This window comes from Carassius auratus, chromosome 9 (assembly GCF_003368295.1).
Source record: "Carassius auratus strain Wakin chromosome 9, ASM336829v1, whole genome shotgun sequence".
In the NCBI taxonomy this organism is placed as follows: Eukaryota; Metazoa; Chordata; class Actinopteri; order Cypriniformes; family Cyprinidae; genus Carassius; species Carassius auratus.
In genome coordinates this window covers 1,205,846-1,218,370 of record NC_039251.1, presented here as the reverse complement: position 1 = coordinate 1,218,370, position 12,525 = coordinate 1,205,846, and the positions used below count along the sequence as shown (strand labels likewise).

The window sequence follows — 12,525 nt, the reverse complement described above, 5'->3', positions numbered from 1 at the left end:
GATTCTGGCTTTGAATTGGAAGCTCAGTAATTTATGATTCTAAAACTTGGATTGAATTTAAAACTAAAGATAGCAAACGGGATGCAGGATTAGAATTGAAAATGTATGTATGGAATTAATGCACAGAAGAATTAAGATGAACTAAACATTGAATGAAATTCATATAACTAGAAAACAATGTTTGTCAAAACTAAATTTGTAATTTAAAATGAAATGTGACCCTGGACCACAAAACAAGTCATAAATAGCACAGGAATATTTATAGCAATAGTCAACAAGACATTATATGGGTCAAAATTATACATTTTTCTATTATGCCAAAAATCATTAGGACATTAAGTAAAGATCCTGTTCCATGAAGATATTTTGTAAATACGGTAAATATATCAAAACTTAATTTTTGATTAGTAATATACATTGCTAAGATCTTAATTTGAACAACTTTAAAGGCGGTTTTCTCAATATTTAGATTATTATTATTTCCTTTACCATCAGATTTTCAAATAGACGAATATCTCAGCTAAATATTGTCCTATCATAACAAACCATACATCAATGGTAAGCTTACCTTTCAGATGATATATATGTCTCAATTTAATTTATGAACTGGTTTTGTGATGAAATAGGCAGGTTTATTTATATAGCACATTCATACACAATGGTACTTCAAACCACTTTACATAACAGGAATTAAAATAATCATAATCACAACAATAAAAGCAAGGAATTACTTATGGGATGAAAGGAATGATTTAAACATTTATTTAAATTGGATGAAAACACATTTAATAGATTAACTGTTGTGGACCGGGATGGTAGAACACTTAACTTCCCAGTATGCATTGCCTGTGGTGAATGTCTCTGAATTACAACTCAAATTTCTCTTCCTATCAACTTTTTCAACTTCCTGTGGGGCAGAGCCAATTCAATTCAAATTTCAACTCATGAATTGGAACTCTTCTGGCCAAAGATATCTCTCTGGCTTTTGAATTATAAAATATGACAGTTCAGGAAGAAAACAGAACAAAATATAACCCACTTCCTTTCATAGACTTCACAACACAGTTTGCAATTGTGGTCACCATGTGGTGTCCAGAGAAAGTGCAGAGGAGATCGGGGTGAACTCAGCAGTTAACCCTCATTTATAACTGCTCTTACGAGGGCCTCCACCAAAATATGCAGTTACATGATGCAAGACAACGAGAGCATAGCTGCGGTTTGAAAGATCTCTCCCTCCACTGCATCTGCTCTGCATAGAGCACACAGATATCAACTCACAAGTTTAAAAACAACAACCGCAAACACAGACTGTCTATGGGGTGCCAGAGATGGTTAGTGGTTTGATGTCTTTGAGATGCAAAGCAATCACTGTCTTCTATGCAAAAGAGTAGTAAGAGACAGTTCTGCCATTATAAATAAGTGCAAACTGGTAAAAAAAAGTATGCCATACTCACAGTGATACCTGTTGAGTTAAATATCTCTTTCCCATGTTCGTTCCATCAACCGACCCCTATGGCAATCCTGGACTTGGGATATATGGGTTCCTAACACAATTTTTTCCACTAACAATCACTTTGTCCATGTAAGAGTATGAATCACTGCAGGAAAAAGATTATATAAATGGGTTCATTATTGGTGTAATGAATACAGGGGTACTGTAATTGATAGTGACAGCATTCAACAGACCACAGAAATAAAAGTATGCCCTGGCAAATTGCTATGAAGATTCAGGCCAAGTCTTTTGGTAAATAGCTAAGGTCAGTTCTGGTCTCTATTAAGGCAACATTGCATGTTGAGAGCCAGAATGTGGATTGTCTAATATCTGAGAGCAAGAGGAAAATTAGTGTATATTGTGAGAAATGTGGTTCAAAAGTTTGGGGTCAGTAAGATTGTTTAATATCTTATAAGTCGTCTCTTATGTTTGACTGCATTTAGTCTATCAAAAATACAGTAATAATCATTGTGAAATATTATTACAGTTTATTGGAGCCATTAATCCAGGCTTCAGTGCCAAATTATCCTTCAGAATTAATAATAAATTGTTGAATATTTATTAATACATTTGTGGAAACAGTGACATTTTTCTTTAGGACTGTTTGATTAATGAAGCCTTTTTTGGTATTATATATTAATTATATAGAACATTGTTAGCATATTAGTTATTTGCTGTGCTATTGAAATCTTTCATAAACCATGAACTGCTGTATTGTGATACACATCAACCCTATACCACTGCTTTGGGAACACAGTGATGGTTTCTTTTCCTTGGCTATTTTCCTTTCAATAAGATCAACACTGAGATGAAAAAGTACATAATGAGCATGGTGTTAACCCATGTGTGTTTCAACTGCTCAACCTTTACAGGGAGTGCAACTGAGAGCAAACCAGCAGTGTTTGTGTTGACAGCCTTTGAGCCAGGCTCTGCCTTCACGAAAATGCTCAGGGCACAAAGGAATCTTCCCCTCGTCTGTGTACACGCGCCCCGTTCTAAAGTCTGTCAGGAGCTGAAGGTAAATTCAAAAGACATCCTGACACATACTGAGAAAAGCGGTTTTGATGGGGGAAAAATGGACCACTTTGCAGTATACAAATAACAGGAAAAATGTCAACAGAACAGGCAAGTCCGATGGGAAAAGAAAAACAAGCTAGTTTCAGATTAAATTACAGGAAACAAAACATGAGCCTGAATTACTCGAACCCCCCCCCTTCCCTATGCAGACTCAAACACACTGGCAAAATAAAAGATGTAGTCAATTCTTACTTGGATGGGTGAGAAATCTAATAGAACAGTTAGTTTGTTTTGCAAATAAACCTTCGCCATCGACATCATTCCTTCCCCCTCTTTTTGTCGCCGTCCATGTTTAGCTTGCAATCATCTCCGTGCCCGCGAGCTCCAAACACATTCTAATTCAGGCGCCAGCAGCAGGGGTCAGGCCCAGTGATCCTCAGGGCGATGAATTTATTCACTTAATCTGGGCTACACCTGTAGGTCACGCCAGGGGAATGCTAATCGCTCTGAGGGGAGGCCTGTCCGGCTCCTAATAGTGATCATCTGCATCTGAGGCCCATTCCCTAGGGTCCAGGGGGGCTGGGGGCTATCAGCAACAGCCCTGTCAACAGGGAGGCCAGGTAACCGGTGGCTGCCACCGCATGTCTTCGCTGTCTAATGGGAGAAGGGCCCTTTCTTGATCGTTTTTTGCTGCAGCAAATGCTCCGTTCTCGGACAGAATAATTTGTTCCCAATTTGCATGGTCACATGTTTTGGAGGAAAGGCTCAGGGACTTGTTGGAGCAGGTGGCATTCAGACCCGCTGCCAGATGCAGCTCGGTTTGGCCTTGAAACACAACAGAGAGAGCCACTTGCAACACATCTCCCCTTTTTCTCTATAAAACAGAAATCGCAATCACCACTGTTTAGCACGTTGGCAGCCATCCCTGCTGGTTAATATGCATGCAAAATTTATCATGAAGACCAACAAAAGAGGTTGTTTTCCCTCCGGTTCCCGCTTATTTTCCTGCAGTAGTGTGGCAGATCAGCAGCAACAAAAACATATTTCATTCCAAAACTACACTCTTCCATCTTAAAGGGAGTTCATCAAAGAGAGAACATTTTCTCATCTTTTACTCGAAATCTGTATACCTTTTTCAGCTCTGGAACACAAAAGATGTTATTAAATGAAAAATGTCTCTATCTATCCATCCATGGACATAAATTTGCTCTTCATCATTCTTTACAATATCTTCTTATAGATATTTTGGCTAGATTAAAAAAAAATGCATATAAGTAAATATAAGAGGTAAAATGCATGTGCAATGTAAAATGCAAAGTATGTCACATAAAAGCATCTACTAAATGCATAAATGTAAATCATTAACAGATTTATAGTGGAAATAATTTAAACAATCTATATATTGCTGTAGTATCCCGTCACCACCACAAGAAGCAATACCCACAGACAGACACTTTGAATCAGTAAATCAGGTCCATAAAGGGCCTCATACTTTCCATCAGAGCTGTGCCGGTCTGGACAACCCCAAACAGTTTGTGCGTCGCACATATGACACCGAGCCCTCAAATCCTCAACAAGGTGCCCAATAACTTGTGAACGGGAGCCAAATGACTACAGTATATGGCAGAAGAATAAACATTCTCTCTTTAGCCCGAGGTCCCACTTTTCATCTGTCAAGCATGTTTTAATAATTAATCTGTTTAATACACACTCAGCATCTGCCGGAGACAACTTGAAGCCTTCCACTCCAACCAGCAGTCTCCCACTGAGGCTCCGCTCTGAGTTAAAGCATACAGGCTGAATTTCACGAATTGGATTCTGCCTTGCAAAACGTTTTGAGCTAACCGAATGAATCCTTAGCATGTTAGACACACATATGGATGCCTCCCCTGTGTGTACTGTATGAGGCGAATGGAGAGAGTGTAAATTGAATGCATTTCTTTTCCTCATGCCATAGAAATGATGCGAGATTAAGCCCATGAATATATACATGGGCCAGCGGTGACCTGTCTGGAGATCACTGATTTCCCAGTGGGCCCAGGCTGACATGGCGGGGGCTCGGGCCTTGACGGAGGTGGGGAAATCCAAGTGCAGGTCCAAATTGAACCTAATCTCATTGCTCATTGTGCTTAGGAAGACATGAAATCACACAATGGCCTTAATCGACCAGGAGCCATCCACGGAGACTTCCGCAGGCTTCCCTTGCGTCACGTTTACAGTCGGCATGCTGAAAGAGAGATGATTAACATTGCAATTTTTCTCTCTGGAAGCCTTTAATAATATCTTCTTGAACAATCAGAGGGTTAATGTGGAACAATCACAAACCAATAAGGCTCATCCGGCGTGTCCGTCCTCGAGTAATCCGGGAAGATCCTTTTCCAGTGGCCCTGCGCTGAAGCGCGTCTCCACCGTCAGAAGGAAGGATTCAATCAGTCCCCCGGGGTTGATTACACCCATTTCCAAGTTTGGGCTCCACCGCTAACAGGTGCTTCTTATTACGTTGATAGGAAGCCGTCACTGAAACGGTCATTAGCCATGTGACTGACATGGGCCTTGCTGAGCTTGCTGTGCTGGGAAACCTCATCTTCTGTGATTGAATGCCCACAGGCGTCCGTCATAGTCCTAACTCTGCATTCCGCCTCTGTAAAAAAAACTAAAAAACATTCACAATTAAAACCACCACATTCACCAGTAGAAGCTATTTCCATCATGAATCTGTGCTCTGCCAGATCAGTTACTAGCGTGTGCTTATATTCAGAAGGTACTGTGGTAGAGAATATTTTTATACGTCATTATCATAAACCTAAGAGAGCAGTCGCACATAGAGAGATAATCAAAAGTGATAGGATTTTTTTTTTTTTTGGTAACGCCCTATATATAAACTCTGGCTTTATGGCTCTTTGATACATCCAACAAACAACAGCTGGGGCTTGATCGTCTCAAAGCAACACAGAAATGTTTGGAATTTAGAAAAACATAGAGGCATGAGTACACTAGAGGTTCTATAGGCCATCGTGTACCAGGAAAGTCCTCATTATGGGTGGCAATTATGGGTTTGCTTACCGCTGCGCATCTTTTCAGGAAACCAATGAAACCATTGTGACCTACGATGCGTTGGCCGCTACAAGGCTGTCAAGTCCAAAAATAATTAGGCATCAAGATGAAGCCTTTTTTTTATTCATGTCAAGGAACTCGGGAGACTCTGTAATGTAGTTAACATGCACGCATCATGAATTTTCATCACATCAGAACATGGGTACAAGTGCGCGCAGCAGAACAGAGCAACAGAGCTATGGAGAGGGCATATCTTTTGCACACATTGCACTGGAGCTCCACAATAACATGTACACATTATAGCTACCCATTGCCCGATACAAACCTGTTTCTGTTTATCTAGCACCTATGATAGGCTTGTTAATTAACATGGCTGTTATGTGAATGTAGCTTTTTCACGGTTCCCCTGCACTGTTTGTTGTCTTGTTTTTCCTCACTTTTGTTATGACAGACAGGTGGGCCATTATACACAACGTCGAATTTCCCATCTGTCAACCTTTAAGATGCTTTGCACTTCAAAATTAGTCAGAAGTTCTACAATAGGCTGCCTGTGATAACAGGGTTACGCAGAATTCTGAATTAAAGAATTGGCTCCCTTTCATGGATGAATTGGCCATATTCTACAGGAAGCTGAATTTGAATTTTGATTGGAATCATAAGATAAGGAATTTTCTGAATTTCACATGGCTGAACATGGCTGATCCACCCTGGTCCATGCAAGTTATTTTATTAAATATGATGGAACGCATAAGCTACATACAAATTTATGTAGGCGCCACATAACCCTTCCTTTGGAAAACCTTCAAACAAGGTTTGGCTAAGCCAATTTTCAAAGCTGAATTCATAAATTTGATCGACTATTATATGAATGTAAGTGTCCATGGTATCCCTGCAATGTTTGTTGCCTAATTTTTCCACACAAAAGATATTCAACACAGCTAATGCATTTTGGGAAATTAACAGTTTTTCCACCCTGGTCCATGAAAGATTATTTATTAAATTATGAAGTAATATAATATAATACAATAATTGTATTTAAAGCTAAATACAAATTTCTGTAGGTGGCATTTCAAACATCAATCCATCCACTTTCAAATTTCTGGCCTTTTAAAACTTATTTTCAAAACCTTCAAAGGTTTTGCCAAGCCAACATGCAAAGTTCAATTCATGTACGAGTCACTTTAACTTTCATTAAATTTAGTGTAATCAGTAAATAGTTTCATTCTGCATCCATTTTTTTTTAAAATCCTAAATCAAATACAAAATTTTAAAACTGGAATGTAGAAGGCATTCTCAATTGTAAATGCAGCACAACACTGTGCAAATCACCTCAGTCATTGCAAAACCAAAAGCAACTCTTGACACAGATCAGCATACACAGGGTAAGTATACTCTAACTGCTTTTCTATGGCGCTACTGTAATTATACACACATTTAAGTTTCACAACCTTTTATATGATATTTGTAATAACTGACCACAAGCTTTAATGTGGCCATTATAAGAAATGGGCAGGCACTATTCATATTTTATAGTTTTTTTTTCTTTTTTTCTCTACCGCTAGGCTGGCCCTCACCTTCAATGACCCTGACATTCCATCCAGCAAAGTGTCTGATATTAAAAAGATTGCTTTCATGCCTACCAAAGTAATATCATATGCTTCACATCAGAGCATGCTCCGGCTAGCCGAATTCCCAATGTATGGCAACTCAACTGACTCAACACGGCATGCATGCCTGTGGTCCACACACTCACTCTCTTTCTCTTTCACACACACACACACACACACACATATGGGACACCCCACACTCCCACAGTCACTCCCAGCAGCACTTACAGCACGCAACACACTGTTTTCCCCCATTTACAGGAATGTCTTGACTTATTGTGATTGTATGACCCTATTTTTTGATCAGTAACAGAACCTCTAATACATTTTTTGGACGCATATTTTAAGAGCTCCATTTGACTAGGCCCACACTTCCCACCGAGCTCAGAATACAGCAGCACCGATAGTTTTATCACCTTGTTAAAAGGCCTTTATATTGCTGCAGTGAACATGCTCAATTACCCAGACTCCCTGGGGCGTGGGGAAAACACACATCAGCTGGGCCTGATTTATTTCACTGTCCCACTGAAACCCCAAATTAAGAGACACCCTCAGTAACCAGCGAAGTATAACACAACAGTCTGTCTGAGAGGATGTCTTCATTATATTAGCATCATCTCTTGACTAGCACTTACAGTCCAGCCTTGAAATATTTCCTACATGATACATCTCATTTATTCAATGATCTTCAAGAGTTACTCTTTTTTTTTTTTTTTTCACCAGGGCACGATGACATCCACTTAAACCACAGATCATGTAGCCTAAGTCTATTTAAAGAGCCCATTTTGTGGCTCTTAATCTACGTCGGTTACCTTTGAGGTCGTCTACATTTACACATTTGGCAGATGCTTTTATCCAAAGCGACTTATGTTGCATTTAAGATATACATTTTATCAGTTCATGTTCCTGGCAATCAAACCCATGACCTTGTCATTGCGAGTGCCATTGCGAGTGTGCTTTAGCTAGATGGAAAACAGACCACAAACGCTGATGACTCCTGCTCTTACAGGCGTATGCACATCGTTGTTAGGGATATAAAATATATATCGGTTATCACACAATATCAGCGATCAGTGTCAGTCGATACTGGATATTTAATTGTACATGCTCATTTCCCCTCTATTTACAGATAGATTACCTTTTTAGTCATCTAATATTCAGTGATAATTTAATAATTTGCTACATGTAATATTTAGCTAATCCTAAAATATACATTTTTCATACTGTACATCATAACATGGTGCTTAAATTCAATTGTAGCATTTAAAATGAAAAAATGTATTCAAACTAAATTTTATTATTGGCCATTTATTGATTATCAGCCATAATGTGAAAATATTACTGTCTTCTCGCTATTGGTCAAAATAATAATAATAATAAATAAAGAAATACATGCTGTCCGGTCAAATGCTCTTTACATATATAAATTAATTTAATACAGGCTATTGACAAATTTTAAATAAATGACAAGCCCTCCAGTACATCAATGTATCCCTTTTTCAAGAGGAAATACATTAACATGGGAAGAAAGCTCTGCTCATCAAGCTGCTTAATGGGTTCCTAAGTGCAGCTTTCCAACTTCCAAGTTTATTGGACGTATTACATTAACAGTGAGTATAAATCTGCTAATGACATGCTAGAAAACCTGACCTAAATAGCCATCAGGGACACCAAGTTAACAAGTACCTCATCAGCAAAGGCTACATGCAGTAGAGACCTTGAAGTTTTCACAAACAAGTCTGGGTCGACACGCAGGAACGCCACACGCTCAGATGTGAGCGGTGCAGGAACTCAGGATGTGCTCTATGACGTGTGGCCAAAGGAACATGTGCACAGGGACGCACACACACCCTTGTGATGCGGAATACATTTCTTGCCACTTTGTTAGCTTGCCAAGACCCTGCAGCTTCGTGCCATTCCTGCCTTCATTACAATGCTCCGGTGTCTGCTGTCATCTTCTGCATCTCTTATGGCATATTTATTGATTCTTATTAATAGACTCTTGACTTAAAGTGTGACCCCATTAGATCATTCTATCTAAAGGCAGTCATGAGACTGCTCTGGTTCCCAGGAGAGATGCCAGGACCCGTCAGTGCTAATCAGCTGGAGTTCACAACCAACCAAGAGGAGAAGGGGCGAGAAGGAGAAGAAGAGAGAGAGAGAGAGAGAAAGAGAGAGAGAGAGAAAGAGAGAGAGAGAGCGGCGGAGGAGAGCTGGATCAATGAGGCCTTGGTGAACACAGACCCCTGCTTAGGGAAGTTGAGAAATTATTCCTGTTTCATGATCACAGCGGGACATACTGTAACGTGACCTATTTTTGCACCAAATTTTACACCAAATTTACAAGAGAAGTCGCAAATAATTTTGAAACTGGAAGGATTCAGTTTACAACTCTTCCCATTCAATTGTACCATATCATCAAACAGTGATTTTACTGTTGTACAACTCCAGCAATTGGCCAAAAATTTAGAGACATGCTGTATAAAGTGGTTGATTAGGCACACATGAAGTTGATGTTACGCTTTATCTGCGAAAGGTGGGTACTACAGTATATCTCCCCATAGTCTCTGTATGTATGTGCTGTACATGTGGAAGAATTGACAATAAAGCAGACTTGACATAATAAGAACATTTTTGATCTCTTGTGCCTTTTTCTGCCATGTTTTGGATGTTGCATTTTAGTAATAAAACCATTTATACGATCAGCCTCCACTACAATTTGCACAGTGATTACAACTCACACACTTTCACTGAGTGTGTGAAATAGAAATACATATTTTGCACCATAGGGCATCCAAATTATGCACATTAATGGGTAAATCAATGAAAAAAAAGTTTATATGATATTATTAGAGTTAAGTTAATATTAATGTCTGAGGAGACTGGTGCACCTCTGATTGGTTTATTGAACTGCTGAAGAGCTTGCAGTCATGAATATTCATAACAATAGTGCTGTTTTTTGCGTAATAATGCTTAATTATATGCACACATAATATAATATAATATAATATAATATAATATAATATAATATAATGGAAAAATAGATTTGCATTTTGAAACATCAGTGCTTGCAAAGCAGCAAAATAATAGTCTTAAAATTTTAGGTGAATTTAGGATTCAAGTGTTTCAATACCAATACTGTGTGTGGTAAGTACACTTTAGATATGCAACCTTTAGGTGTAAATAAGTGAATTTTTTTCTGAGCTGTATACTGTACTATAGTTACTCAGTATCAGCATTTACTGGTCAAGACCCACCTACACATATTCCAGGTCTCCTTAAATCTTCCATCCCAAGCATAAATGTACATGCATATGCATGTGTAAGTGGGAGTGTGTTATTAAATGCACAGATTATAAGCAATGCAGCTGTCAGACAGGATTGTGGCACCGGTGCTGGAAAACGTGTTTTTATGTGTTGTTATATGCAATGACAACACCTGGCTTGTTTCACTGTGATCTTCCCATCACTTAGAATGAGCACAGCCCATCTTTACCTCACATCTGTCATTCAATTGCTCAGGCGACTTTACCAGTGGGGGTTGCTTTTCACCATTGTTTCCAGAGAAAGTCTGTTCATGTATTTTCTCTCGCACGCAGAATTTATCTTCATCATATTAATTATATGCTGTATATACTGCACTGTATGCAAATCGAATGTCCAGATGAAAAAACATTGCTTGATTACTTGATTAAACATTACTTCTTGACTGGAAATTTGATTATTTGAGTGTCAAAAATGATTGAACAAAACTGGATGCAAATTAATCATATTTAAACCAAGACGATAACTAGACACTTGCGAAGGGATTTGTTAAATCAAAGTGTGGTCATGTGACAACAATGTAGCATACTATAGTTCTTGTTGCAAATTCATGTCTCTATTTTAGTAAAAAAAAAATAGTAGTCATTATATTGTACAGTATATAATCATAAGTTAACTACTATTCCATTTCAAACAGCTGGATTCTACTAAAATATATAAAAATACTATATTTTTTCTGTTCTGCTCACTGGAGAATAGCTGTGAAACCAGCATGCTATTTTAAGGTTCTCATAACTAGAAAGTGCAGCTTTCTGCATAAATGTAGCTGTCTGATTTTAGTGAACGTTAGTGTGTGCGTGTGGTAAACTGACCTGTTATATGGTTCGTCAATGCAGTTGACTGCCTTTGTTGAATCTCTCTGGTGAACGTGTCACATCAAATGCCTTCAGTATCTCCCTCTGTCATTACCATTCAGCGCTTGTACTTTAAAACACTGTGCTCTCTCTGTCAGTGGCTCAACAATATGGAATAACAATTCCTCCCCTCTCGTTGCTCTTCAAACGCTGCTCTTTTTAAATAACAGATGTCTCACCTGAAGGAGGACAGGAGAAGAAAGCCTCTCTCAAGACTAATGAACGCTTTCATGAAAGTGAGACAGACCACCAGAACTGCCTTACCTAAATCATTCTCAGCTCGATCCTAGCCCTTTCACACATGGCATTATGCAACATCCTGTCAGCAGATTTTATCTGAGACAGTTGTTTCAGCTTTGGAGGAGTGAAGTCATGATAAAGTCACAAGGTTTTACTGTAGGCAGAGACGCCTTATTTTGAGAGGGCACCAATAAAACATTTAAATATAGATGTACTGTGGTGCAATTTCCAAATTATATTCCTATCCCAAACCTATATTTTTTTTTTAACACACACACACAAACACACACTATATGTATATATGAAAAATATAGGTCTAGGCTGTAAATGCATGTATTATTATAAAAATAACTCTCTTATTAAGTCAAAACTGCAATATTGTGAAATATTATTGCAGTTTAAAATGTTTTCTATTTTAATATATGATTTAAAACATAATTTATTCCTACAATGTGATGGCAAAGCTGAATTACTGCGATCTTCAGTGTCGCATGATCCTTCAGAAAGCACAATTTGGTGCTCCAGAACATTTCTTGTTATTATCAATGCTGAAAATGTTGTCTTGTGCTGCTTAATATTTTTGTGGAAATCATGATCATTTTTAAACTATTCTTTGTTTAAAACATACAAAAGGAGAGTGTTTTAAAAATATAAATCTTTTGTTAAATATTAAATGTCTTTACTGTCACTTTTAATATACTTAATCCATCTTTGCTGAATAAAAGTGTAAAAAATAAAAATACTCACTTTCAGTTTAGAAGACCCATTTATCCATTTATTAGAACATTATATTTAGATTAATTTAAGATTAATTTATATAATAATAAATAATTTACAATGCAAAATTGCAACAATTTCAGCAATCACAATGCATTTTCATACCTGTGATGAAAAAAAAAAAAAAAAAAGAATTGAAGATGAAGATAACTCTTCTGAG

General features: G+C 37.9%; 1 long non-coding RNA gene across 1 annotated transcript; it reads right to left on the bottom strand.

The window, feature by feature from the left end:
• Positions 1–1,326: 1,326 nt before the first annotated feature.
• Positions 1,327–11,628, bottom strand: LOC113108148 (uncharacterized). Its single transcript, XR_003292747.1, has 3 exons — positions 11,307–11,628; positions 4,835–5,162; positions 1,327–4,736 (listed from the first exon to the last, which is right to left on the bottom strand). It is a non-coding gene; the product is annotated as an uncharacterized LOC113108148 (long non-coding RNA).
• Positions 11,629–12,525: the final 897 nt, after the last annotated feature.